Below are 27,537 nucleotides of genomic sequence, written 5' to 3'. Positions count from 1 at the left end.
TTCAACTATGTATGATAGACTTAAATTTAGTTCCGCGATACCAACTTCCTGTAAAAGAGCAACATCAATTCCTTCATTTCGCAGAAATTCACAGAGTGCGAATTGCTTCAGGGGACTTTGTATATTGTTAATGTTAATTGTAGCTATTTTAAGCAACATCACATTAGCAAGGAAATACAATGACCACTGAGGAAGAATACAGTTCTTCAAAGAAAATAGCAGAAACAGCATAGTAGTTAACGTAAAAATGAATTTGAGAAAACTTAGAACACAGAAGTATCATAAAGTAAACCTAACCTAACAAAATCAGCACGGTAGTTAATGTAAAAATGAATACGATAAAGCTTAGAACACATAGCTTAGAATGAGAAGATATACTGTGATCAGTTATACTTTTATCAGACAAGCTATCTTGCTCTTGGGAACCAGGCAAGTTGCAAACCTGACCATTACTGCTACTCTCTGTAAAATTCAATTTATCAGAAGAAATTTCTCGCTCATCAGGTACATTCTCCATTTCATTGGTAGAATGAGATGGAGGGACATCCGCTGATATGTGTGTCTGTTGTACTGGAGACAACGGCAAATACCAAAGCCGACAACATTTGCCGTTTACTTTGTGGTATATGTAGGTCATGACTCGTGATATCTTATCTGTATCGGCCAATCAGATCAGAGGAAATCAGAAACGTTTGGGATCCGCAAATATGCCTGCGGATTGGTTTGAAATGTAGAATGTATTAATAGTATTCACAATAAGGGGCAAATGGAGTATAATATTTTAACCGTCATGATGTGACGGATGCGATTGTTGGCTTTACCTAAATTTAAAAACTTGCGTTCTGATAGTTTTATTTTCTGCCTATTTGTACCAAATTTTAGGGTTAAATTCCAAAGTTGGGCGTCCGTTTCCACCGAAATTTTTAAAATTTACAGGAAATATATGGATAATTTGATCGTTTATGTGCTTGATAATATATAAGAGTCTCGAAAAATATGTTTATTTGTCATTAAACATGGGATTATATGGCGAGCGGAGGGAACTACTTGGCGCAAGGTAACCGAACAGTTGCATTGTGGGAAAGAAACGAGCATTTATGCTACCAACATGGCGAATGTACAAGGGCAATGAACTAGCAGTTTTAACATTTGTGAAGGAATACATTGATAACGAGCAAAATCTTTTAAAAGTTTGTGAAGAGCACGGATTAATGAACCTAATAACAAATTGCAGAAAGTGTGGAAAGGAGATAACAGTGAAAAAACTTGACGAAAGCGGACGCCCAACTTCGGAATATATGCCAAATTTTAAGATTCAATGTTGATTGGAAATACCCTACAAGTTTTCAATCAAGTGACGTTACCATCTAAATTTGCCCTTGCCCTCTAATTTTCCTCGTTAGAGAGGATACTTCCAGTTTTCGAAATTTTTTCATCACTTCTATAAAATTTCTACAACTGTGCCAAACATGTCTATACAATTTCTACAATTAATGTCTACTAGACGTACTTCATACGTCTAGATTCAAGTGCCTTGACTATGTGAAATTTCCCCCTGCCCCTTAATCTTCCTCCTTGGAGGTGAAAATTTTCAGAATTTTTATTTTCTCCCTTACTTATATCAGATGAACCCTATATTTTCACCAAATTTCAACGTTCTAAGTCAACAGAAAGTACCATATAGGTTATGAGTCAAGTGAAGAAATTTACCCTTGCCCTCTAGTTTTAGTCCTAGGAAGAAGAAATTTCCAACTTTCAAATTTTTCTCATTATTTGTATTACAAATCCAACCAAATGTGTGCCAGGTTTCAAGTTTTAATGTCTACACGAAGTATCGTATAGGTGTTGAACCAAATGGCGTAATTTTGCCTTTGCCCCAAAATTTTCCTCCTTTGAATGAGAAATTTTCAGTATTCGCATTTTTCTATTATGTGTATCTCAAATCTCACATTTGCTGCACCAAATTTCAAGTTTTCAGGTCCACTGAAACTGCTTTGTAGGCTTTGATTCAACTAAAGTAAATGAAATTGTCGTCTGACCTCTACTTTTCCTGTTTTGATTAGGAAATTTCCAGTATTTTCAAACTTTTCCTAAATTTATGTCATAAATTCCATATTTTCGCCAAATTTCAACAGAAGTGTCCTGTAAGTTTTAAATCAAGTGACCTGTCTCCATATAAGTTTCCAATGGCAGCAGTTTTACGTTTCACAAAATTCCAAGTTTCCATATCTACAAGAAGTGCTGTACAGGTTTTGAATCAAGTGACATTTTCATTTGCTCTTTAATTTTCATCCCTAGAAGAAATTTCCAGTTTTCGGATTTTTCTCCATTATTAGTGGATATCAAATTTGAGCCAAATCTCAATTTTTGATGTCTAGTGCAAGTACCCTATATGTTTGGATTCAAGTTACGAAGGTTTGTCCTTGATTACTAATTTTTATCATTTGAGGGGGGAAATTTCAGTTTTCGGACTTTTTCTTCACTTATATCTCAAATCCTTCAATTAGGCCAATTTTCAAGTTACCGTATTTAGAAGAAGTTTTGACTCAATTGACGTAATTTACCTTGGCCCTTAACTTTTCCTCCTTGGAGGAAGATATTTTTAGTTCCAAATGGTTTCCTTTACTTGAATTAAAAATCCAACGTTTGTGCCAAATTTCAAGTTTCTATGTCTGTAGGAAATGCACGGTAGGATTTGAATTAAGTGACGTAATTTTGCCCTTGCCCTCTAATTTTCAGAATTTTCCTTTATTTCTACCACAAATTCCGCATTTGTACCAAATATATCATTTTTTTAAAAAATGTTTACTGGAAGTACGCTCGGGTTTGGAGTCAAGTGACGTAACTGTATGTCATTTTTCCAATGACCCCTTACTTTTTCCCTCTTGGATGGGGAATTTTTCAGTTTTCGGATCTTTTCCTATATTGGTGTTTAATATTCTGCGTTTGTACTAAATTTGAAGTTTTTATGTTTATTATCCTATAGTTTTTGAATTAAGTAACATAGTGTTGCCCTAGTTCCTTAACTTTCTCTTTTGGACATTAAAATTTCCAGTTTTCGGATATTTCCTTTACTTATATCATAAATCCTACACTCGGGTCAAATTTCAAGTTTCCATATCTACAAGAAGTACCCTATATGTTTGAAATCAGGTAATGTAACTATATGCAGATTTGGTCCTTGCCCCTAGTCATTTATCTTCCTTGGAAAGGGAAAAATTCCAGTTTACCGATTTTCCCCCTTTACTTGTATTTCAAATTCTACATTTGTGATAAATTCCAAGTTTCCATGTCATTTGCTTTGTGGTAGCTACACTGAAAACAAAACTGTTATCCGGACAGCGGTATATTGTACAAATATACGAAATCCCTATATTTACTACAGAAATCAGTATGCGTTATCCATATGCTACATACACACTGCCCTTAGATGTTACATCATGCCGTTGCAGGATGTCTGACATCTAACAGTCTTCAGTATATTGCATATGTTATATACGTCAGCTATATGTTACATACGTCTATCTGTATGTGAGATCCTGCTCATCTATATACAATTCTCTCTTTCGTAGGAAAGTCTGTTTATTCGGAACATTTATACGGAGGGTACGTATAAAATATACTTTTTCAGTTATACGTTTGCAGTACGTTAATTCCAAAAACTACAGGATTTACACATGTAACCTACACTTTTATGTATGCCACATACGCTTTTTTTCTCATTGTAAATACTGTGTGCGTAGGTTTGTCGATGTTCTTTCTTTTTCATCCACTTTCTTCATACCACCATTTTGTTCATTACCATCATTGCAATCTCCCTTAGCTTCGGATAATATCGTGTAAATTTAAACAAAAAACAAAACTCAAGATGAAACCTCAGATCACCTGACATCTCTGGAGTGATGTTCTCTTGACGTCCAAAGAATATATGTGCTACATGGACTAACTGAATAGTTATCATCAATAGCTAGTCTTCTCGTCTTCTCTTAACCCTTTATTTAGAACATTTAAATACTTGATGTGTACTATAACTTGTTTTCGGTCGTCTCCTAGTAATTCTGATTTTTTTCCTATGCGTTTAGTGTATTGTCAAAGCACCTCTAGTGTGTTAGAATATACAATATGACTTCCAGTGGTATTATGAAGTCATTGCCTAAAGTAAGTCTACGTGAAGTAACTGTGCACACGGAAAAATAATTATAGTAAGTAGGTATACTTCGTTATGTAAAGTTTGTGAATTATTAAGACTCAGTATTCTTTTCCCGTAACGAAGGAATAATAATCAAGCGATACCAATAGGAACCTTTTCTGGATGGCGTACCGCACCGCCAATTTACCCTAGCTACGGTGTTGCATAAAGTTTAAGTTAATATACTTTGTATTAATTTGTAAGTTGATATACTTTTTTTAACGATAATTTAAGAAATTTAATGTTTCTTACAAATTTGCAAAATTTTCGGTACTTTTGTCGGCAAAATTGTAATTTTACACTATTTCAGCCTAGTGGTTTACTAAAATACTATATGGCCCCTCATAGCGTTGTCACTAACGCTTTTGCTTTTGGCGCGAGATCTCCCGGGTTCGATTCCCAGTGGGAACACTCAGTCGAAAAAATGTAAAAAGCTTTTTCAGACCATCCATCCTAAGTGAGGTATCTTGGGGCTTCCTCATTCACACGAGACAAATACCGAAATGGTACCTAACACAATTGTCTCAGGTCTCTTCCTTCCTTTCCTATTTCTTTCTTCCTCCCCGATTCCCCGGAGAGTATGTTCGCCAAGAGACGTCATCCGTCACGTGACGAGCTAACATGACCATAGTTACCGAAAGCACAGAAACCTAATTCCTAATTTTAATCTTAACAAAAATGCTATGTAAATTATTTTGCACTGCTTTTTTTTTTTTTGTGTGTGTGTGTTAAGTTACGTGCTTTAACAACAACAGTAAAATATACATATCACCTCTCTAGATTATCTCGCTCTCGCTTCTTAAATTGAATAGTATCATAGTGTGGTTATTACGAAAACACATAGTTACGGAGTTAAAATAAAATTATATTGGGTGTTCTCGGTGAACTTTGTTCAAAGAAAACTCACTCTCATGAGCAAACTACCTGATGCAGATTTTATGACATGCCAGAGAATTGTTACAGAAATATTTCTTTATGAAACAAGAATGGCGAAATCAAGTGAACATTTTGTTTTTCTGGCAGAACTTATCTAGAAATAATTTATTTCCCGAGAGTAAACCACGTATTTTGGATTTTTCAAATGATAAATGTGTTATGCCAGAATGTAGAATTGTTAGAAAAATATTGATTTATGAAAATTGAACAAAATTAACTGAATAATTTTTGAGAATATATATATATATTTTTTAAAGGAACGCCCCTAAAAGTCAACTATTTCTTGTGGACTTTCTCTTGCAAAATGATTTATACCTATTGTAAAATTGGTAAAGAAATATATTTACCTATGAAATACAAACTGCTTGAAAATATATTCTGAAAAAATAACTCACTCCGAATCATAAACTATCTTTTGTGAATTTTTTATACAAAAAGACTTATTCTGTATGGTAGGACTTGAAAATCTTTCAGTTTAACGTCCCACATTGTGCCCTTTAGGCAAAGGGACGCGATGATTAAGGTACATGAATGATGATGGAAAACAGATGGAATGAGGAAGTGGGAGGAAACGAGACTATCCCGAAAAAACTTACGGACATAATGTTGTCCACCACAAACTTATTTAGCCGGGGATTGAACCAGAGACAGCATACATCAGAGTTAAGTGCTCTATCACTGAACTACCGTGCCCCCTCATTGTAGGATTTTAATTTTAAATTTACTCATGAACCGTAAACGTCTAAGTTGTTTTTTGAGAAAAAAAATCACCCGAAAAAAAGTTCATACCAATGGTAAACTATCCCTTGTAGAATTTTTCATGATTAACCAATAACACATTATTATGGGTTTGTTAATTGTATTTATTTATGAAATATGGATAAAAATCGCGTGATTCATTTGTGATAAAAATCGTCCTAAAAGAATTCAGATCAATGAGTAAACTACTAAGAATAATTTTGTAATGAAAAAAATTGTTTATATTACATCGTTTGTTTGTTAGTGACACATTTAATTATGAAGTATGGATAAAATTGTCTCAGTCCGTTTTGGAAAACAAAAAAAATATCCATAAAGAATTCAGAAGAGTACTTCGCTTAATGAAAATTTTGACACAATGTCTCTCAATCATAAAAGAGTGTTAAATGATATCATGTTTCCTTGTACAAAATATTAAATAATAAAATAAATAGTAAAGATTTGGTATGTGCCTTTCATCTCAACGTATCCAATGGAAACGTACGTGCGGGCAATAGATGCTTCTGCCATTGTTTAAAAAAAAAAAAAAAAGGAAAAATGGAATAAAACAGTCACCAGCGTGGAGGATGGGTGCAGGGTACAGCAAACTAAGTAAATGTAAAAATGTTCTGGATATACATGGTATGAGTCGAGATAGATTTCGCAAATGTATTACAGCTATTCTATCCAACTGATATGAACACTGTAATTGGATAAAATTTCCTGTTGTGCTCTTCTGAGATAATTAAATAGTAAACTAGTCTTTCTGGATTTCTGGAGAAATTATTTATACGTTATTATGGCGTTGTTAATGAAATATTGATTTAAGAAAAATAAAAACGATCGTTAGAGTATCACTCTTCAGTAAACCACCCCTATTTTGGGAGAGTGGTAGGAAAGAATTCAAATTTCCTTGGAGAATTTTATAAAAATCTTAAATTTAAAATTTGACTCAGACGCTGATTGGTATAGCCTGTAGATGAGTATACATACATCAGGATTGGAAGACAAACAGACATCGAAAAATAACTTCGGTTGGTATGTAGGGATCATGGAACGTGTAAATGCGTTGACATCTCAAATTAATTTTTTTTGTTTGTTTGTTTGTTTGTTTGTTTCAAGATCAGCTTTCTTTCTCTGGTATAGACGCTCGAAAGTAAAAAAAGGTCAACAAAACATAGGATCATGGGAATTCATGGTTGCCAGTAGCATACGAAAACATCCATTGCATAGCGTCTCCTCAAACATACGATCGTAGTATTATCTGTTACAATAAGCAACACTTTTTTTGTTTGTGGGATAGTATCTTTTGCCCCTTGATGCAATGAAAAGTATAAGAAAATCATTTCTCTAAATCGTCTAATTGACATTAATAAAACTTTTAAAGCTGTAGTTCCTGATGAAACATTAATTATAAAAATGAAATGAAATCTTTAAGTTTTACGTCCCACGGTTATGCCGGTTAGGGTAAAGGAGACGGTGATAATGAGAAAAATAGTGAAATGATGGCATGAAGAAAGTGGGAGGAAACGGGAGAACTCCGAGAAAACCAAGGAGCACGATGTTTGTCCACCACAAATTCCACACGGCGCGAGCTGGGATCGAACCAGGGACCCCAAGCACCGGAGGTGAACGCTCTACACTGAGCCACCGCGCCCCCTAACGTTAATTATAGTATGTTTTTAAATGCAGTTTATGCAACTCATAACTCAAATAGTGTAACGGGCTACGAAAACAGACAAACTCCTGTATGTTAAATTCTACTCAAATATAAAATTCACTTGAATTCTTAAAGTTTATGGCAGAACCACTCAGCTAGTCCATGTTTGAATCTATATCAAAAACACTTTTCTTTTTTCATCGAGGGAATAGTTATAGAATTTAGTGTCACCTGATTGTTTTTTCAAATATTTATCTTTGCTAACTTGTAAGATAATAACATAAGGTAACAAGTATGATTCTAGATCAAAAGTGAGAATGTTCTATATTTTTCTTCCATTAATAAAATATAGAAATGAGCTTACACCCGAAACTAAATGTCCAAGTAACTGAAACTAACGTAGTGTGTTTCTACTATTTGATCAACCGGCGTTTATGTCCCTGTTCGTCCGTCCGTCTGATTCACCATAACTCTCGTAAAATTTATTCGATTTGTATGCAACTCCTTATGTGCTTACTCCATTGGGCTTATGGCCGTTTCAACATGAGGGTTCTGACCATTTGCGTGCGGTCTACGACCGTTTCGATGTGTGAGAGTTTTGTCCATTTGTATGGAGGTTATGACCGTTTTAATGTGTCGGCACTTTGTCCATGCGTGTTAAGGTTTATTTCTGTTTTGACGTGTGGGTGTTTTGTCCTCTTATCACTTTGTATCATAAGCGTTTTGGGGCGATTTTTTTTTTCATTTTCAGAGCGTGAAATAACACGTGGAACCATCATGGTTTCGAAGTGCGAGGGATTTGTCCATTTAGGTGGCGGTTGTGAAAATTTCTGCGTGTGGTGGGTTTGTCCATTTATGTGGGGTAGAGGTCTGCACGTGCTCAAGCCCGAGCCGGCACTCGCGCCGGACTCGGGCCTAAAAAGTATATATCACTTCGGGCCCGGCCTAAATTTTTGAACATACAACCATATTTCTCCGGCTTTTCGGGCCTAACCCTGTAAATATACTGTACAACGACATTAATTGCACCCTTCTTTCTGGAGAACTTCTAAAGCATAACTGCAAAATTAAACCTCTAGTTGCTGTAAAAAAAAAAAAAAAAAAAAAAAAAAGCGTTAATTATTAAGTTTTTGTAATTTGGGCTTATTTCGGGTTCACTTGATTATCACACGTCTACGGGCCGGGCTAAATGCTGAACCATATTTCGGACTCGGATCAGGCTTCACATTATAAATTCACTGGCCGGGCCGGGCTCGGCCTAAAAATTTTGGCCCGTGCAGACCTCTAATGTAGGAACTCGCACTGTCGTCATGTTTGAGGGTTTTATTCATTTGTTTGAATTATGACCGTTGGGTGTTATGACTGCTTACTTATGTGGTGGTTATGACCGTTCGTGCATTTGGAGGATTTGGTTATTTGCGTGGGAGTTATGGCCGATTGTGTTGGCCTTTACGCATTTTCTGAATGTGAAGCTTTTGGCTGTAGGAGTTATGATCTGGTCCCAAAGTAAAAGGGATTGAATTCAACTTAGGTTGCAAGTTTTCATATGTAGAAAACCATTTTTAGATAGAAATTATTTTATTTGATAAAATGTCGTGCATACTTTCTTTAGAGTGTCCCAGTGGTGCCTAATTGTTGCGGTTGAAACCGATCAAGGATAAGTTGTCAAATAGGGACCAGTGCCCCTAAATTTCGAAGTTTCATTGTTGAAATTTGGGATAACTTTCACAAAAATCGTTCCATTTTGATGCAATAATGCTCTACATTTTCTTTTAGGCTTCAGAATCAACTCACTGCATGGGGTTAGTTTGTCAATAATTTAAGAGTAAATCCCCAATGAAAAATGCATGTGTTCGACTATAATTTTGGTCTCTCTCTCTCTCTCTCTCTCTGTAGCAGTATAGCATGTATTTCCTGTAAAGTTTCCAAGAGTCTCTCTGAAACGAGTTAAAGTCAGTAAAGAATAAGGGATGGATTTATTTTATAGAACGAAAAACATTCCACGAATACTTTCGTAAAGATATACTCGGTTTTTGTTCAATGTTCAATATGATATGGATTAGAAACTTTGGCATTACGCAAAAGTGATGAGAAATGACTGGAAGGTTTCGAAATGTGAGTGTGGAGAAGAATGAAGCAAATTAACAGGGTTGAGCGGAAAACGAATCAAAGGACGCTAGAAATGGTAAGAGAGAAAATAACAATTTTAAATGTTATTAACAAGAGGAAGAGAAACAGGTTGAGACATTGGATAAGGAGGAACGGAATCATGAGGGAAGTTTTAGATGGTATGATCACAGGAAAGAGAGGGAAGGAGTGATGAAGATTGCAATTAATGGATGATATCAAAACAGAAAAATCGTACGTGAGGACGAAGAGGTTAGCGGAAGACCATGGAACATAGAAGATTCTCAGTTGCAGCAAATGATCTGCCAATAATGGCAGAATACCTATGATGATGATTATTATTACGATTACTTCTAAATGGAAACATTGTTAAAAGCGTTTATTGAAAACCTCCATAAGTAGACAATGTAACTAAATGTATGCATTAATTTCCGAGCATTTTTTCACAATAAAAAAAAGCAACCCTCGGGCTTGCATAATGCTATTTATGTATACATATTAACCTAAGAGAGAGAAACAATAAATGAACAAAAAAATAATAATTGAAACGGTAATTATTTCGTTTTAAATACTGCATATAAAAGAGGTAATTGCTACAAAAAAAATATGAAATAATAACTTACTTGCAATTAATTTGTTTCATTTTAATCCTCACATTTCATTTCACACTACGATACAATTCTAATTTATAACAACTCAAAGTGTGTAATAGACATTCATATGTATTGTTTCTCTTTTTCAGAAAATAGAAATTTTATTTTTGTTTGCTGCAAGGAATTTACGTTTTCAGTTTCAATTAACATTAAAAGTAGAATGTCAGTGTTTACTTTGTATTGAAACAACGAAAATTACTTCATTTTATTCTGCTTTTGCCAGCATTTTGGAGTGGTATGTCTGGGTTTCATCTAGATATACTGTATATATATAGTTTTAAACAAGAACATATTATTAGCCTATATTTTAACTTAAGAATAAATGTAGTAATTCAGCAAATTAATTGTCGAGGTGGTTCTCTTTTAAATATAGTTTAGAGAACTATAAGTTCTGTAAACGTTTTACTGGAGAGTTTCGGATGGTGTGGTGGCTCATTGGTAGAGCGCTTAAGAGGCCTCATCACTGCGAAATTAAAATACCGTTAATTTTACAGTAATTATGTGATATCTTCAAATAGATAAAAGATAATCGAAAAGTGGAACAAGATCGCCCTAGACAATATTATTTTGCGTGAGATACTGTTATCAAGACTCATTTATCTGCTTTCAATTTCCAGCCATTTAGAAAATCGGCATTTATTTTCGCGTTTCTAAATAACTATATACGGAAAGCTACTAGGTGACTCCTGATAATGGTACTTCATTCAAAATAGCATCGTCTAGGGAGGTCTTGATCCACTTTTCGATGATCTTTTATCTATTTGAAGATATCACATAATTATTGTAAAATTAGCGGTATTTTAATTTCGCAATGATAGGAACTCTTAACTTTGTGTGTGGGATCCCTGGTTTGGTCACCGGCCAACTTAGTTTATGGTGGACAATATTGTGTACGTGGGTATTGTCGGTTTACTCCTGTTTCCTTCCACATCCTCATTCTACCTTGCCGTAATCATCCTTCTCCCTTGGCCTAAAGGACAGCATCGTGGGACTTTAAACTAAAAGATTTCATTTCATTTCATTTACTGAGGAATTTAATTATACTCACGAATTATGACGTTAACAAACTAATAATATTGTGTATTATTTTTTTTAATACATTTGAGCAATTACGTTTTTAAGATAAAATCCACCACATGCTTTTTCTAAGACATTAATATTACTAATACCTAGAGGGCTCTTTTAATAAACTCTGATAAATACAATAAATAAAATCATGCGAGATTTACATAGGGTGGCCACGAAGTCCTGTTACTGGAACTAGACAGTACGAACTGAATGACACGAACAACAAATGCTTTCGAGAAGTGTTATTGAGATAGGAAACATTCAAAGGATCAGTCTGTCGACCGTCATTCTCATGACAAAGGATAATACTTAGACAGATTCTTTGCGACATTTTGCGGAGCATTTCGGGTGTAACTTGAGTGAAAGCTTGTTTCACAGCTTCTGTCATTTTCCGCAGTGGTATCGTAACGATTTTGTGCAACGATGCCCTTTATGTACCCCCATAGCGCATTATGACAGGAGGTGAGGTCTGGACTTTCTCTCATACACCCAACAATTTCCCATAACACGTTCTCCAATACTGTAACTGGAAGTGTCAACCATCGTTCACACAATCTGGAATAATGGAAAACTTTACATTAGTATTTATAAACGGATAACGGGAAAACTTACATTAGCATTTATCAAGGGCTGATGGGACTTGGTGACCACACTAGATTTATGAATAACTCTGTGGTGGTAGCTGCAGAGGTTAGTGCCGTGTTCTATACCCTCTCATGCTCCAGGTATGTCAGATTTTAACTTCAATATATTTTTAGGTTTAACCAAAAAATCTTATATTTCAGATTACACTCATGTCTAACAATAACAAAAAACTAGGCTTTATGTACTCTCTCATCCTCAAATATGTGACGTTTTAACTTTACCAATATATTTGAGGTTTAACCTTTTGCCTTTTAACCTTTAAAATTTCTAACATCAGCATATATTGTCATATATTTAGAATATGCATAGCAACGATTACCCTTGGAGATATTAACGAATTCGACCAGGATAATTGCTCTAGATACTTACTGCAAAAAGAAAAATTCAAAAATTCTCTTTCATTCAAGACTTATTGTGTGAAGTAACGGACGAACGGACTTGCTAATATTACAATCTTATAAGACCCACCAGTATAATCCTAATAAAAGAAAATCTTTCAGACATTGTGTGTATTCGTTAGGTTAACCAGAATATACAGGGACTCTGGAAAAAAGAATGGTGGGGATCGGACGTCAAGGACCGATTCATTTGCTCGGAAGAAGCCATGACCTTATACAATTGAATTTTTTCATGTGTGGTTTTATCGAAGACGTTAAATGCCATGTTGAAATTGATAATACGAAAGTTTTGAAAACAAGAATGAGCGCAATAAATTAGCACTATCACTCAAGGCATAGTCGACAGTGTCTAGTGTGAATTTGGTTATCGCAGCACGAGTGTTGTCTATGAACGTGCACACATACAAACGTACTGACATGCAATTGCAATTTCACATTTTTGTTACAGTATAGTAGATTCCGGTAGCATTACATTTATTTTAGCAGTGATTAAACTGTTTGAGATGCCAAACAAAAGTGTATCTTTCAAATATCCAATTTCATTACTTCTGCACAGAAGCCTCACGGAATCATACCATTCTTTCTCCAATATCCTGTTTACGTATATGCATAATTAACTAAATGTCTTCAAAGGTTCCTATGATTTCCATCGCACTAACTATCATTTTAAATGAAATATATCTTGAGACTACTGTGATATCATTCTCTTTTATTTGCCGATTAATGATCTAAGAAGGACAAAATCTGTTATTACATGTGAGCAGTCGTTGTCGAGTGATTAGTGATTTCTCCGCTGGTCTAGTGGCTAGCATGCACATGCTTGGTGCACAGCGTCCCACTTTGGTCCTCGATGGGAACAATTTGTAATTTTAACGCATTGCATTGGTTCAGATTTCAATTTAAACCCTAGGTCCATTTCTCATATAGCCTCGGTGCTGAACAGGAACTTTAAACTTCAATAAAATAACAAATCCAGTGATCACTGATCCACAATCATTGACACTAAAATCTATTATATATTTAATTTGTAATCATCAATACTTTCTAATCATTTTTTAAACAAATTATTATTAGCATTCTCTGCTTCCATAATTTTCAAATAGAGTACAAATAAAGCTGATTAATCATAACACTGTATTTGAAGGGTAAGGAAAAACAGAAGGATTGTCACAAAACTGCATTTTCGAGAAAACAGCGTTTTAATATTGAAAATCGCGTAAAAAGAATAAGGTTAGTCAAATCTTTTGCTCCTCTTTAAATGGACATTTCTATATCTACGCATGCATGGCATATATAGTCAAGTGTTATCAAGAACCACCAACATATAAAACAAAGCACTCGATAAAGCACACGCATGGAGATTCCTTGTTTTTCCCAACTTACCCTTCATTTATAAGTACAGTAAACTGATCTTTATTATATTTACTAAGAAGTGTACGAAGCTACCATCGATTACGGTAGCAATAGTTGGAGAATTATTCACTGATTCAAGTTTATATACATTTGAAATTCTTTTCTTTAAAACACTTAAAAATTCAAAATTTTCTGTGCAACTGTTTATTTTATTGTTGCTTACCACAAATTACATCGTTTCACTTCAAATGGTAAAATAAATTAGCGCCATCTGAACTGTTTGGCTAAAAATAAACTAGTACTTTCATATGCCATGTGCCTCATAGTATATTCAATACGGCATTGATAATTTCCCCTGCCATTTCTGTTTTATTTTCAGTGAAATGTTTTAATCCTATGGGAATCATATTTCGATATATTTAATACTAGGATATCCTATCTACTAACAGGCTCTTGTGACATCCTGTATCTTGTTTGTTAACACTAGCAGAAATCGCAATGTCTAGTATTGGGTTGAATGCAAGGGTAAAAGTGAGGGGAACGCAATGAGACACCGTCCTCCACTACTAGAAAATATATGTGGCGTCCCCTACTTTCTAAAAAAATTACAATGCACAAAGATAAGTAAGGGGACGGCGTGCCATCATGCGTCCCCCTACCTTTTCAAATCCACTTTCACTCCAGGTTGTATGGAAACAATTTGAAGTAAGCAAGTATTTTGCTAAGTACTTTCGTTTACTTATACAAGGTGGGCTTTCTAGTCTGGTATACTAAATACAATTCATACATTTTTAAAGAAAATATTCTTGCTCATAGGAAGCCAGGAGCTGTACGCAACAAAGAGCAATTTCCTTCCCTGGGTTTTCGAAAAAGTTTCAGTTCTTGAAAATATATGACAAAACATTAGATTTGCTTACTCACCTACTGTAATTAATAAATTTGTAGAGTATGCTTCAATAATAATTGTTATACATAAAGCATTATATGTGTTAAGATGTGTATATTTGCGACGAATGTGTGAATAAAAGATGTGAATTCTTTTCCCCCTTGAAGAAAATCCTGTGAGTGTTTCTGGTCTTGCTGTTGCAATAAAATACGTTATTGCTTATACAGTAAACCAGGAGCATAACATTATGTTCGGAAGGAGCATAGTAACGAACATCTAGATATAAGTTTATATCGGTTATATTAAAAACATAGGGCGAAAGACGAAAGATTCTGTTGCGGATGTTGCTACATAACTCTTTTAAATGTATGGTGGCCAAATGAAATCGACCAATGATGGTTGCTAACAAAATTTAGTCTTTTTTTTTACCTGAGTGTACCATTCAGGGAGTTGAAAACGGGTAATCATTTATCTTTTGGTCACACAGGTTTTGTCGTAGCGGCCATTTTGTATAGGCGGCTCAGTGTATTTTGAAGATTTTAGTGCATTCCGTTAAACGCTGTAACTTTTTAGGTTTCAACGATAATTAGTTGAAACCAAAACCATATAAAAGATAATAGAATGGACAACATTCTCTGTTTTGTGCACATTGAGACATACTTTAGAACGTCGAAAAGAAGAAACTCTGAACATTGAGGTTGGAAATCCAGAAATGGCCATTTTGGATTATAATTTTGAAACGAACTAAATGAAACTCACCTTCATTTTTTTGTCCACGTAGAGACTAGATAATAGACAACCTCCTAAACAAGTTTCAGATCTAAGAACCATATACTTGATATTTTTGGAAATTTTTAAACATTGCGAATTTTCGAAAATCATGTATTTTTCACCATCAAATATCTCAGGAAGAACACAAGTGAAAACTCTCAAATTTGCACAGAATAGACGGTAGTTGTGCAGTAACATGTGAGTAAAAATGCAATATTGAGATTCGAGTAGTTTTTGAGTTATAAGGTTTTTCTTCACTGGGACAATATCATGAAGCACCATGAGAGCTGGTTATAAACTTTGTAGCAAAAATCAAAATAACACGACAGTAATGTCAAATGGGTAAAGCGTGCACAATTTATGAATCATATCTTGTACAAAAAACTAAATGAAATGAAATGAAATCTTTAAGTTTTACGTCCCACGGTTATGCCGGTTAGGCTAAAGGAGACGGTAATGATGAGAAATGAATGAAATGGTGGAATGAAGAAAGTGGGAGGATACGGGAGAACCCCTAGAAAACCCACGAGCACGGTGTTTGTCCACCACAAAGTCCACACGGCGCGAGGGACCGTTTTCGTTTGGATTGCCCCTTATATGTATAAAGAGATTTGGAATTCATCTTCGAGAGTGCATAGCTAATCACAGTTGTTGCAACGGTTGATAGATATGATGTTTAAATACCACAATCAAATAACATACCGTATTTCTTTCTATTTATTGATTGAAAGCTTAGGAGTGATGTTTCTCCATATGCCTAGTTTTTGTAGGATACGTGAACTGTTATATTATGTGAGGTAGGTCACAAAAATTTATGGTTATGTATTGCCAATAGAGTTCCTTCACCGGCTGTTCTATTAAGACATGCAGCATTTCAACGGCAATATTGAAAGGTTGATGGTTCTTGATAGACCAAGGAAATATAGTAAGGGAAGCACTACGTCAATTCATTAGATACGTTAAAAAAATTGTGGCATTTAGGGAAATTAAAGGAATAATTCTTTCTCTTAAATCACCCAAGAGATGAAGACTACACCTAGTGGCGAATCTAAAAGGTAAAAGCAGGAGGTACAGCCAAAACCCAGATTCTGCTAGCTGTATCATGAGTTAACTATAAACTTTTAAAAATATATAAATAATACTTTTGATTACTTTTGTCGCCCAAAAAACCTGGGGGCGTAAGTCCCCCGGCCCGGGCTAGATCCGCCATTAACTACACTGAATTTAGTTCGCGTGCTTTGATCTCCATCGAAATACGTGCGGCTTACATCTGGTTTCCAGAGAGACGCCTGTCCTACACAACGCACTGATTGCTGATAGCAATCCTGTTTTCGATATTAAGCTTAGTGCTTTTAAGATAGAAAAAGGAAACCGTCTTTGAATTTATTATTAAGGAAAATAGAAAAACAAGCATTAGTAGCTTACAAGTGCCATATTGAATTACTCATAAGTACTTCTAATGAATTTATAAATAGGCCTATAAACTTTTACGTTCTTTGTGTGCGTAAGTTTTATCAGTGCCCAAAGTGTGTACAGACAGCGGAAAGTGATTTTGGAAATACAATACACTGCACTATTGGCTTATTACAATGAAATGTAATATTTAGTTTGACATACCATGCTTATAGCCTGAAGGATAAAGGAGATGAATAATGAGTAAAGAAATTGAATAATAATGATTGAAAGAAACTGTGCAATGAGAAGAAAGAAAGAAATGGAATAAATCATTCTTAGAAATGTCACGAACACAATGTTCATGTACACCACAAATGCACATGACATGGTATGGAATCGAACTAATGGCCTTAGAACGAGAGATAAAAAGCTTTTTTCCATTGATCTACCGCACTAGAATTATGACAGGGATAGGCGTATACAATTCTAACATCAGGACGTAAACTTCGTGATTTTCACTGTTGTTACACACCAGATAAAATTTGATGTTGTCACGTTTGGAAAAGTATCGTAAATATCCTGTTTCCTATCAAATGTTCCATCTGTTTCTATTGGACAAGTCCTTTGTGTTTTCTCGTGTCTCGTCTCGTGGGTGACAATCATGCACACAATAACATACTCAGACACGAAGTGCTGGTGATTCCTTATTATGGCATGTTCAGTGGCGTATTTACGATTTTGTTTCGGGAGGGGCTTTGCTAACTTTCGGGGGGGGCTTTGCCTGGAAATGTGAAAATTCTGCAAGATATTTCATTTACTTTACTATACTAAGTAAGATTTCGTGGGGGGCTTAAGCCCGGAAGCCACCCCCCTAAATACGCCACTGGGCATGTTGATGGACACGCTACTAGTTATAAAAATGTAACAAAAAACTTGTTTCTTATTTGAAATGTATTCTGTTCAAAACTAATATTAGTTTGAATATGCACAGTATTCACGCGCAGAGTGAATATCATTTATGTTCTAAAACATTTGCAAGTACCAAGATGGAGTGAGAAACCATTTGATTTTAATCTATAGGTGAAATAGTTATGCTATAGTTTTTCGTTCTTTCTTTCTCCACAGTGAATATAAGAAAAATCACAAACACCCTTTCCTCGATCGCCTGCTGTTCACTTAAAAGGTTGACGCTACATAGCAAACAACACCCTTCGACACTTGTCTGAAACACCTTCCAGTCTTGTTTTGTAATAGTGTTTCTTCGCTCTTGTGGACTTGAACAAAGATACATTTTCTTTAATTTTACTACACACCATACAACTGGTTCACAAGGAGAGCATGTGATTTCGTTTTAATGTCCATAAACTCCAAACATTCTTCTTTTACACGTAATTGAAGTTGGATTTAAATTATAAATAATGTTTTTTGTTTTGCAACAGGAAAAACAATGCCTGATTGTTCAATGCCCTACAGGTAAGCTTTGAAAAGGAAAAATCTGAGCTGCATATCACAGCAAACTAAACACGACATTTAAATGCACTTTCTTCTCTTCATCATATTTACAATGTACATTAAAATCCTATAAAAAGAACAGATACGTGTCCTGATTGAGAACACCTCCAGAAGGAACGATATACTTAAAACGCACTTCATATTAACAACCGGTTGCATTGAGAATATTCCTTTTTTTGTAAGTATATGGGACATCCTAAAGTTAATAAGTTATGTGTTATTCAGTGTTCAGAACATTCTTGTTTTCAAATCCAATACTAATATAGAACGGGTTGAGAAGTTTTAATACCGTTGTTCTGGATATAAGAAGTTGATACTTTCAACATGATGATGCATCGACATACTACAAACAGTTGGGCAACAAAATTTGGTAGGTATTATGTTGGAAGTCACATGATCTGACTCCCTTCTTGTTTTTGGAATGACCAAGGAAAGCGTTTGTATCTCGGAACTTGGCGATAATATAAACTAAGAAATCTACAGTAAACCAACATATTTGCGTTGAGAATAATGACAAAGATGCATTTGTTTGGTTGGCTTACAGCATAAGGTCTCTTTCAGCACTGCGAGTATATTAGATATCAACATACATATTAATATGGGAACCGACAAATGTTTAAGAAGGGAAGTAAGGAATTAGATTTCTAGGCTTTCAGCATCTATGTCCATGTTAACCCATCACGTATGAAAGATGACATACCTCGGGAATCACGTTATCTGAGGAAATGATAGAAAGAAAGGATTGGCGAAGGAAGAAAACGGCCAGAGACCGCCATATTAAGTACCATCCCGGCATTTATCTGGTGTGAATGAGGAAATCCTCACTCAGGATGACTGGCCTCAGAAAAGTTTTGACACTTTTTCGACCGAGTGTACCCAAAGGGAATCAAACCCAAGACCACTAACATCAAGGACAAGAGCATTAGCAACGAAACACATTCAGATGCATCAGAAATCGAACACTTAGATTTACGGAGCTCAAGGTACATCATCTTACCATATACTCGTATCTACAAGGAAGCTCCAAGTGTGTTTTGTTGTTATGATATTTATTGATATGGTACTGATATTTATTTATTGAGAAAAGACAAAAAACCTGCAACATTTAATATTAGAACTTATTTTACTTTCTCTTTTGTTTTAGGTAAGTGCTTGCGAAGATTTTCTTTTGCTGATTTCTCCATTCAAATGACCATCTAGGTAAGTCAGTTCTTGTAGCTGTGTCAACGAAGAGTCCCAAGGTATAGACTTGATTTCATTTTCGAAACCTTTAATTTCAAATGCAATATAAAATAAAATAATTTTATTAATTACTTTCTCCCACTGGAGTGATGTTAACAGGAAAAGTAATTTGTGTATGTATGTGAAGACTATTTAAGTTTCTCTGTAACACGTAAAACTGAAACGGTTTTATAGAAATTCAATTAATTAGGTAATGTTGATTCATCGTAACGTGATATCTCAACGGAGTATATGACAACACATTAGTATGAGTATCGCAGAATTTCAATAACATCATTAAGTTGCATTTATTAAGTGTGTGAGTGTGTATGTGTGTGAGTTTCTAAGCGATATTATTGTCACATAGGTCTAAACATCTTAATACTCATTTATTGAACGCTATATTTTCAATAATCTCTGGAATGATACAGAATATGCGGAAGTATTTGATACTTAAAACTATGGACGTGGATCGTCATTTTGAAAAAAAAAAAAAAAAACTCAAATCTCCTCTTAGACCCTACACAGTTTGATAAAATTTAAATGAATACAGTAGATTGTTTATAATCACGGATGTAGCAGAAATCGTGCAGATTAAGAATATATTTCGGTCACATCAATCTACCACTTCAACATCACTATTCTTTGTGTAAATAGTATACTAACGCCTCTAACATACTATTCACCACGATTATGTACCTGAAGAAATTATTATCCATCTACAGAAAAATGTCAAAGTAGATACAGACATATAAATGGGTTACGGTAACCGATCTGCCTGGAACAATATACTGAAGATAACAATGCTAGAGAAATATTATCGAAATTGTTCTTGTTTCTGACAGAAAAGTTGGAACTGGATTTACATTCCTATTCCAGCATTAGCGCACCTTCCATAAGGTTCACTATCACATTACGAGAATGTAATGAAGAATGTATAAGTTTCCTTTATGTGTCGAAAAGGTTTCATTTAGCTAGCATTGACTTGTAATTCTTGAAGCATTTCTGAAAAATGCCTATTATTGTTGCTACGACAGGCGTTACGTATTGATTCAGATTTCCTCCATTCCAACTGCCAAATAAGTTTGTGGTAGACAACATCGTGTGTGGAGGGTTTTCTCATGATACTCCTATTTCCTCCCACTTTCTTATTCCACCGTTTAATCATTTACTTGCCTCAATCATCCGTTTCCCTTAGCCTAAGAGGCATAATCGCAGAAATTTGAACTGAGACATATAACATAATACAATTCAAAGAAATTTAACTTTGATATAATGGTATAAATAAATACAAACAATATTGATTAGTAACATAATAGTCTACTTAACAAAATACAGATAGGTAAAGTTTAATTTAAAAAAATAAAAGAAAAAGTAAAAAATAAGACATGGGAAATAGCATAAAAAATATGAGATAACTTGCTTAAAATTTTGGATATATGCTGTTGAAATAAGTGCAAATGTATAAATGACTAAGAATTGATAGTTATATAAAAGTAATTCTATAGTTGTGTACCTTTTATATTATTAATAATTTCATTTTGCTCTACTAATAATTCTTTAACTTGAAAATATAGGACTGAATCATCTGTATTCAGTACATAGAAGTTGAAGTTACGGTACAATGAAAGCGAAATACGCCAAGTTTATTTCGTTGAGACTTATGTGTTATATAAAAAAGTACCATTATCTCAATACATATTGTACATGAGGTGCCAACTATCATTTCACATAAAGTATATTATAGAGATTACAAATAATACGATAGTAATTGCAATGAAAATAAAAACTAAAGGGTTTAGCTAGCTAAACTAAAGGATATATTTCCTGAGAAATGTCTTACACGTTTATTATATACTTAAATACGAGTGAAAACAGTTCTGGCTTTTGTTTCTCTAACGAAGTTTGCATAATTACCAAATGTTTGCCCTATACAGTACTTCTTCATTTTTAATTGTACTAATACATATACGGATTCCCTCCCTCACATCAAAATAAGGAAAAACCTTCATATAGACCCGTGGTCAAAAGTGCATAGTTTCAGAGCTAAGACTGTCCAAAGTCGTGGAAAAATGAACTTTCGCGGCAAATATCTCCAAAACTATTAGCCATTGAGCTCAGTGCTATTGTCTTAGACTTGTAATCTGCTCTATCCAAAAATGCATGATTCTGAATCGTCCAGTGGCGGCGCAATGGAGCTACCCATATGAAGTGGAGGGCCCCGGACATTCTATTAGAACACATGGGTCTGATTCGTGACAGATGGAACGAAATCCCACCAAATAACAAAAAGTCATTGACAGACCATCAATGTTTTGAACAAAATCAAAATGACGAATGATTTTTGGTATGTTGTGTGTAGTTGCATAATCAGAGTAGGCACGGAATATATTGGATAAAAGGAAATTAAATTAAATCATTGCAACTGCAGGTACATGACCCACAATCATGACCTGCATGCTAAAGGAGACAGACATTAATAATACGTAATAATTTTGAAAGAATTAATCCCATGAAGATTTACGAGAAAATGAAAGTATCCCTTCCCCCCAAAGAACGAAAATAAGATGAATAGATACAATGTTCTTCATCACAAACTCACTTGGTCGCAGATCTAAAGTGGGACCCCTTGCCACAAGATGCACATATCATTGAGTTACCAGGTATCCCTTTTGATCCTCCCATGTAGACAACAGATGTTTACAACGTATGGGAGCTAATGACACACAAAATGAACAATGTTTGTTATGTAACAAAGAGAGTGAAAAGTCCTGTTAAGACGGTAAATCTCTCAAGAAGGGTTGATTACTTATTCTTCCAGATTTGTTTGAATCAAATTAACATTTCACACAGTGTTGCCTCTTAGGCAAAAGGGGGCGGATGATTGAAATGTGAAAACAGTTGAGGGAATGAAAATATGCTAGACAATGGAAGAACCATGAGGAAACCCATGGACACTTTTGGAAACATACTTGCTCATTGCGATGATTAATATTGAAAGTTTCTTGGCAATGTAGGTTACATTGTAAGTAATAGGAAATAGATCTCATGGCACTGCAAGGCAGTCGCAGTGATGAGTGTCATTGAACCGATCAGGAGCACATGGACATGTCAGGGAATAATAGCACAATCTCCACTGAAAGTAGTTCCCATCACTTCATTTCCTCCTTCCCTCTTTGATGATCACAGGTGCACTCAGGCGCAGTGTTTAGAGATGCACTCACATTGGACACAACGGATGAATAACATCACTTGCCGTCTTGTAATCAAGGGATTCCGGGTTCTCTTCCTAGGGGATACAAGAGGTTGTAAGCCAACAATAGGTCATGACCTTAATTGTAATTGTATCGGTACTGAGGAGGATGATAAGGCTATAGCATGACGACTGCAGTAAGAAATCTACCTGTACCAAGGGCAGACCCAAAACGGTAAAAAGAAAAAATGCAACATGTTTTATTTTGGACACGAGGAATCGTGGATCCGGCAGTATATAACCACATACCTAGATTAAGTCATACATAAGCTAACAGTATGGATATGTCATAAATGTGCGGTGAGTGTGCAAATGATTCCGCAGAAGGCATAAGAGATTCCCAGACATGCTTGGACGTAACTTTTTGTCTAAAGCATGCAAAACATAACACTTGACGAAATGTGTTGATGAGAAGTCGATCTAGAGGCCAGATGGGGGACATTGTGTCAACTGTGATTTGTAGTAAAACAATAAAACAATAAATAATAATAGTAATGAAATGACGACATCACTACACATCCAAGAAATAGATTTACACACACCTTCAGAGTAGCTGCCTAAAACTTCATGCTCTAACGTCGGTGCAGTTATTACGACAGGATTGTCATTGAGTGTCTAAAACATGTTAACATATGTGGTACCTCCCTAATGCTATGGCTAACAGTAACAATTCTTACAACTAGTTCTTCTTCAGACAGTACAGGGTGTCGTAAACCAAGGCTTCTATAACACAGAAAAAAGTCCTGAGTTTAGGTCCGGTGAACGAGCCGGCCTACTCACGAGACCACCTCTTTCTATGCATTGCTCCGGATACACATGATTCAGGTATTCATGGATGTCATGTTAGGAATGGGACGGGTTTCCGTCATGTTGGAACCAAATAACGAAGTCCTAGCGCAATCTCCGCCAAGAATTCTGGTAAAGCGTTTGCCAAGAAATAGTGATAAAACTGTCCAGTTATACAGCTGGTAAAATATATGAACCAATAAGATAATCTCCCAAAATACAGCCCAGGTATTTACTGTAAACGTGCATTGGTGACCGAAATGGATTATGGTGTGCGGATTTCCCTCGGCCCACACATGACTATCCCGGCTATTCAACATAGTATCTTTTGTAAAGCACGCTTCGTCACTAAAGAGTATTTGTGTTGGAAACACAGGATAATGCTTACACATTAGATGAAACCACTCACAGAAGTTCACACGTGGACGTAATCATTGTCTAGCGAGACTGTACTTTTAGTAAATGATACGTACTCAACAGCTGTTCACGCGATATTTGCCACACAGTTACATGATTTGTTCCTCGCGAAAGAGCTCTTATGCTACTCCATGTAGTACATACTCTTCCAAATCAGGAGTGCTGACAGTCCGCAGAACACCAGTGTCGCTCATATCCGGTAGCACAGACCCAGTAGCCGTAACAAGCATGGTATGATAAGGTATTTGTCTCGCTAGATATCTTGCGGCTGCCACTCGCCCACAACTCCTAAACTCAATTTTATAGGTGGTCATTTTAATCCTACCACTCAATAGTCCTGATGTGGTTGAATGTGATGAGTGAACAAATTGACAGACAAGGTCGCAAATGGAACGTAACACAATACAACCTGCTGCTGACATTTCGTGGATATTAGACAAATGCTGCTGACGAATTCAATTGCATAGAAGGACTATCACTCTTGTATCTTACATCATGATTGCAGGATGTCATTTGGGTAGAGCAAGGGCAAATACCGAAACTCTCCCTGAGTTTGAGAAATACATATACTTAGATTGTCTACCAATATATCAATCACAAACGTGGCACATTTATTAGCTGAGAGCCCTTGGCCCCAAGCAAAATCCGGTGCACGATAGTCATAAAAGAAGACACGTAACAGCCAGCACAATTAATCCACTTTATGTTGCTATTTGTATGTTGCTGCATGGCTGTTACATGCTGTGATAACACTGAAATGCGAAAGGTGTGCCACTTATAGGAATTTGACACTTATCATCAGTCATTTCTGTATGTCCCATGAAGAGCTGCATTCAACATCACTAACGTGGTGAAGAAAGAGACCAACTACTGTCTCAATTTTTGTCACATGACACAGTTGATTTTGAACTAGTTGTGACACCCAGGAAGCAAACCCGGAATCCCTTAGTTAGAGTCTACAAGACCCGATATTATTCATCCGTTGTGGCCAATGTGAGTGCACCTCTGAACAACGAGTTTTCAAATTATTTGTATTTGTTTTCGCTATCCCTGTGATAATTTCATATGTTAATACATCAAAGAGCTAAGGAGGAAGTGAAGGGAGACTGATTACTTTCAGTGAAGATTGTGCTATTGTTCCCAGATATGTCCATGTGCTACTGATCCTCAGCTTTTCTTTACATAACCTGTATTGTTGGTTTTATGTGTCATCAGCTCCCATACGTTGTAAACAATCTGTTGTTCGCTACGTGGGAGGGGCAAAAGGGGCACTTGCTAACTCAGTGATACTGCGCATCTTATGGCTAGGGATAACACTTTAGATCTGCGACCAATTGAGTTTGTGATGAAGAACATTGTATCTATTGATATTATTTTTGTTTTGTTTTCTTTTCTTTTCAGGGGATACTTTCATTTTCTCGCAAATCATCATGGGATGAATTCTTCCAAAATTATTACGTATTATTAACGTCTGTCTCCTTTAGCACACAGCTCATGATTGTGGATTATGAACCTGATTATGATTGTGGAATGATTTCATTTAATTTCCTTTTATTCACTACATTAAGTTATGCACCACACACAACCTACTGTAGTTCTGAAACCATTCACATCAAAAATAGTTCGTTATTTTGATTTTGTTCAAAAAAAATACGGCCTGTCAACGGCGTTTCGTTACTTGGTGGTATGTTGTTCCATATGTCTTGAGTCGGACCCATCTGTCATAATGGAATGTCAGGGAACCCCAACTCCTTGTGGGAACTCCATTGTACCGCCACTGGATGATTCAGAACCATCAATTTTTGAATAGAGCAGATTACAAGTCTAACAAGGAGAAAGCAGACTTTGGTAAGTGAACTTCGGGGCCATTTTTTGCGAGTTGGTAGTGCACATTAAAAGAATTAATATTACAAACTGGGAGAGCGCAATGGCCATAATAACGTAGAAACACCGTCCTAAAGTTATCTACTCGCTGCATATATTGCACAACGCACACATTTACCCAGTGTCAGCGTGGCAAAGTAAGGAAAATCTTTGACTCATGAGTAAAGGGTTTCGGGTTCAATTCCTGTTCGAGTCGTACATCTTTTTCTGCTTGAACCAATAAAGTACCGGTAGCCATATGTAACTATAAGTAAAATATTAATTCACTATATATTTATAATGAATAAAACAATAGAAATTTCCAAATCACTTCTAAAATCTTTCAATGTTCCATGTTAACTACGGTAGGAACAAAATTTAATCTATTCCGTAAATATTATTGTTACCGCAGTCGTTGTGTAAAAAAAATGTTCTTGACGCTTTTTGTTTACATCTGTAGACAGTGTGCGAAATACAATTGGAATGAGGAAGAAATCTCCTTTGGTTATAGCAACATCCAATATTAGCAAAGGGGATTTCCCCCTCAACTCCTTTGTAATTCGCAAACTGCCAACAGATGTAGAGACAAAGCGTCAAGAACATTTATTACACAACGACTTTCGTAACCAGTGGCGTTTTAAGGGGGCGCTTGCCGGCTTAACTCCCGAAATGTTATTTACTATAAAAAAAGTAAATGAAATATCTTGGAGAATTTTCACATTTCCATGACTAAAGTTGGCAAAGACCCCTCCCCGAAATAAAATCGTAAATACGCCACTGGTCGTAACCATAATAGAAGTCGTGATATCAGTATATTTACGGAATAGATTAAATTTTGTTTGCCAGTTAACATGGAACATTGAAAGATTTTACAAGTGATTTGAAATTTTTCATATTATTCATTATAAACATACGGTGAATTAATATTGTACTTATAGTTACAAATGCATGCGGCGAGTATAAGACGGTTTTCTCCGTTATTTTTGGCCATTGCGCTCTCCCAGTTTGTAATATTAACTCTTTAAATGTGCACTACCACCTCGCAAAAAAAGGCCCCAAAGTTCACTTACCAAACTCTGCCTTTTCCTTGTAAGACAATAACTCTGAGCTCAATAGCTGATAGTTTTGGAGATATTAGTCCCGAAAGTTCATTTTCCCACAGTTCTGGACAGTCCTAACTCTGAAACTATGCACTTTGACTACGGGTCTATAGGAACTTTCTTCCTTACTTTGATGTGAGGAATCACCAATTTCAGTTTGTCGGTCTAGTTCATTAACTCCCTATAGGCCTATATATAGCACTCCCAGCCTTAATGTTACGGCAGAGGAATGGAATCTATAGCATCTCTCGTGGATATGTTGATTGATTGTTGGTCTTTTTACGGGGACGTCAACAGCCAATTTATTTCTTCCCGTCACGCCGTGTGTATGTGCTATGTGGATTATGATTCTGTGTGTCTCTATTGGAAAAATGGCAAACAGGAACACATGTAACTTAACAGTATATTTTTTTACATATACAGTACACAGATAAAAAAATCTTTCCAAAGAGAATAACACGTGTTTACAATGACCGACATATTCTTCAGCGCCATAAATTTTGTTTCTCAGCTCTATCTTAAAATGTAGTTATCGTACAGTATCGGTTTTTAGCTTTACAAAAGAT

This window comes from Thermobia domestica, chromosome 5, assembly GCF_964235325.1.
Source record: "Thermobia domestica chromosome 5, izTheDome1.hap1.1, whole genome shotgun sequence".
Classification (NCBI taxonomy): Eukaryota; Metazoa; Arthropoda; class Insecta; order Zygentoma; family Lepismatidae; genus Thermobia; species Thermobia domestica.
This window is presented reverse-complemented; position numbering follows the sequence as displayed.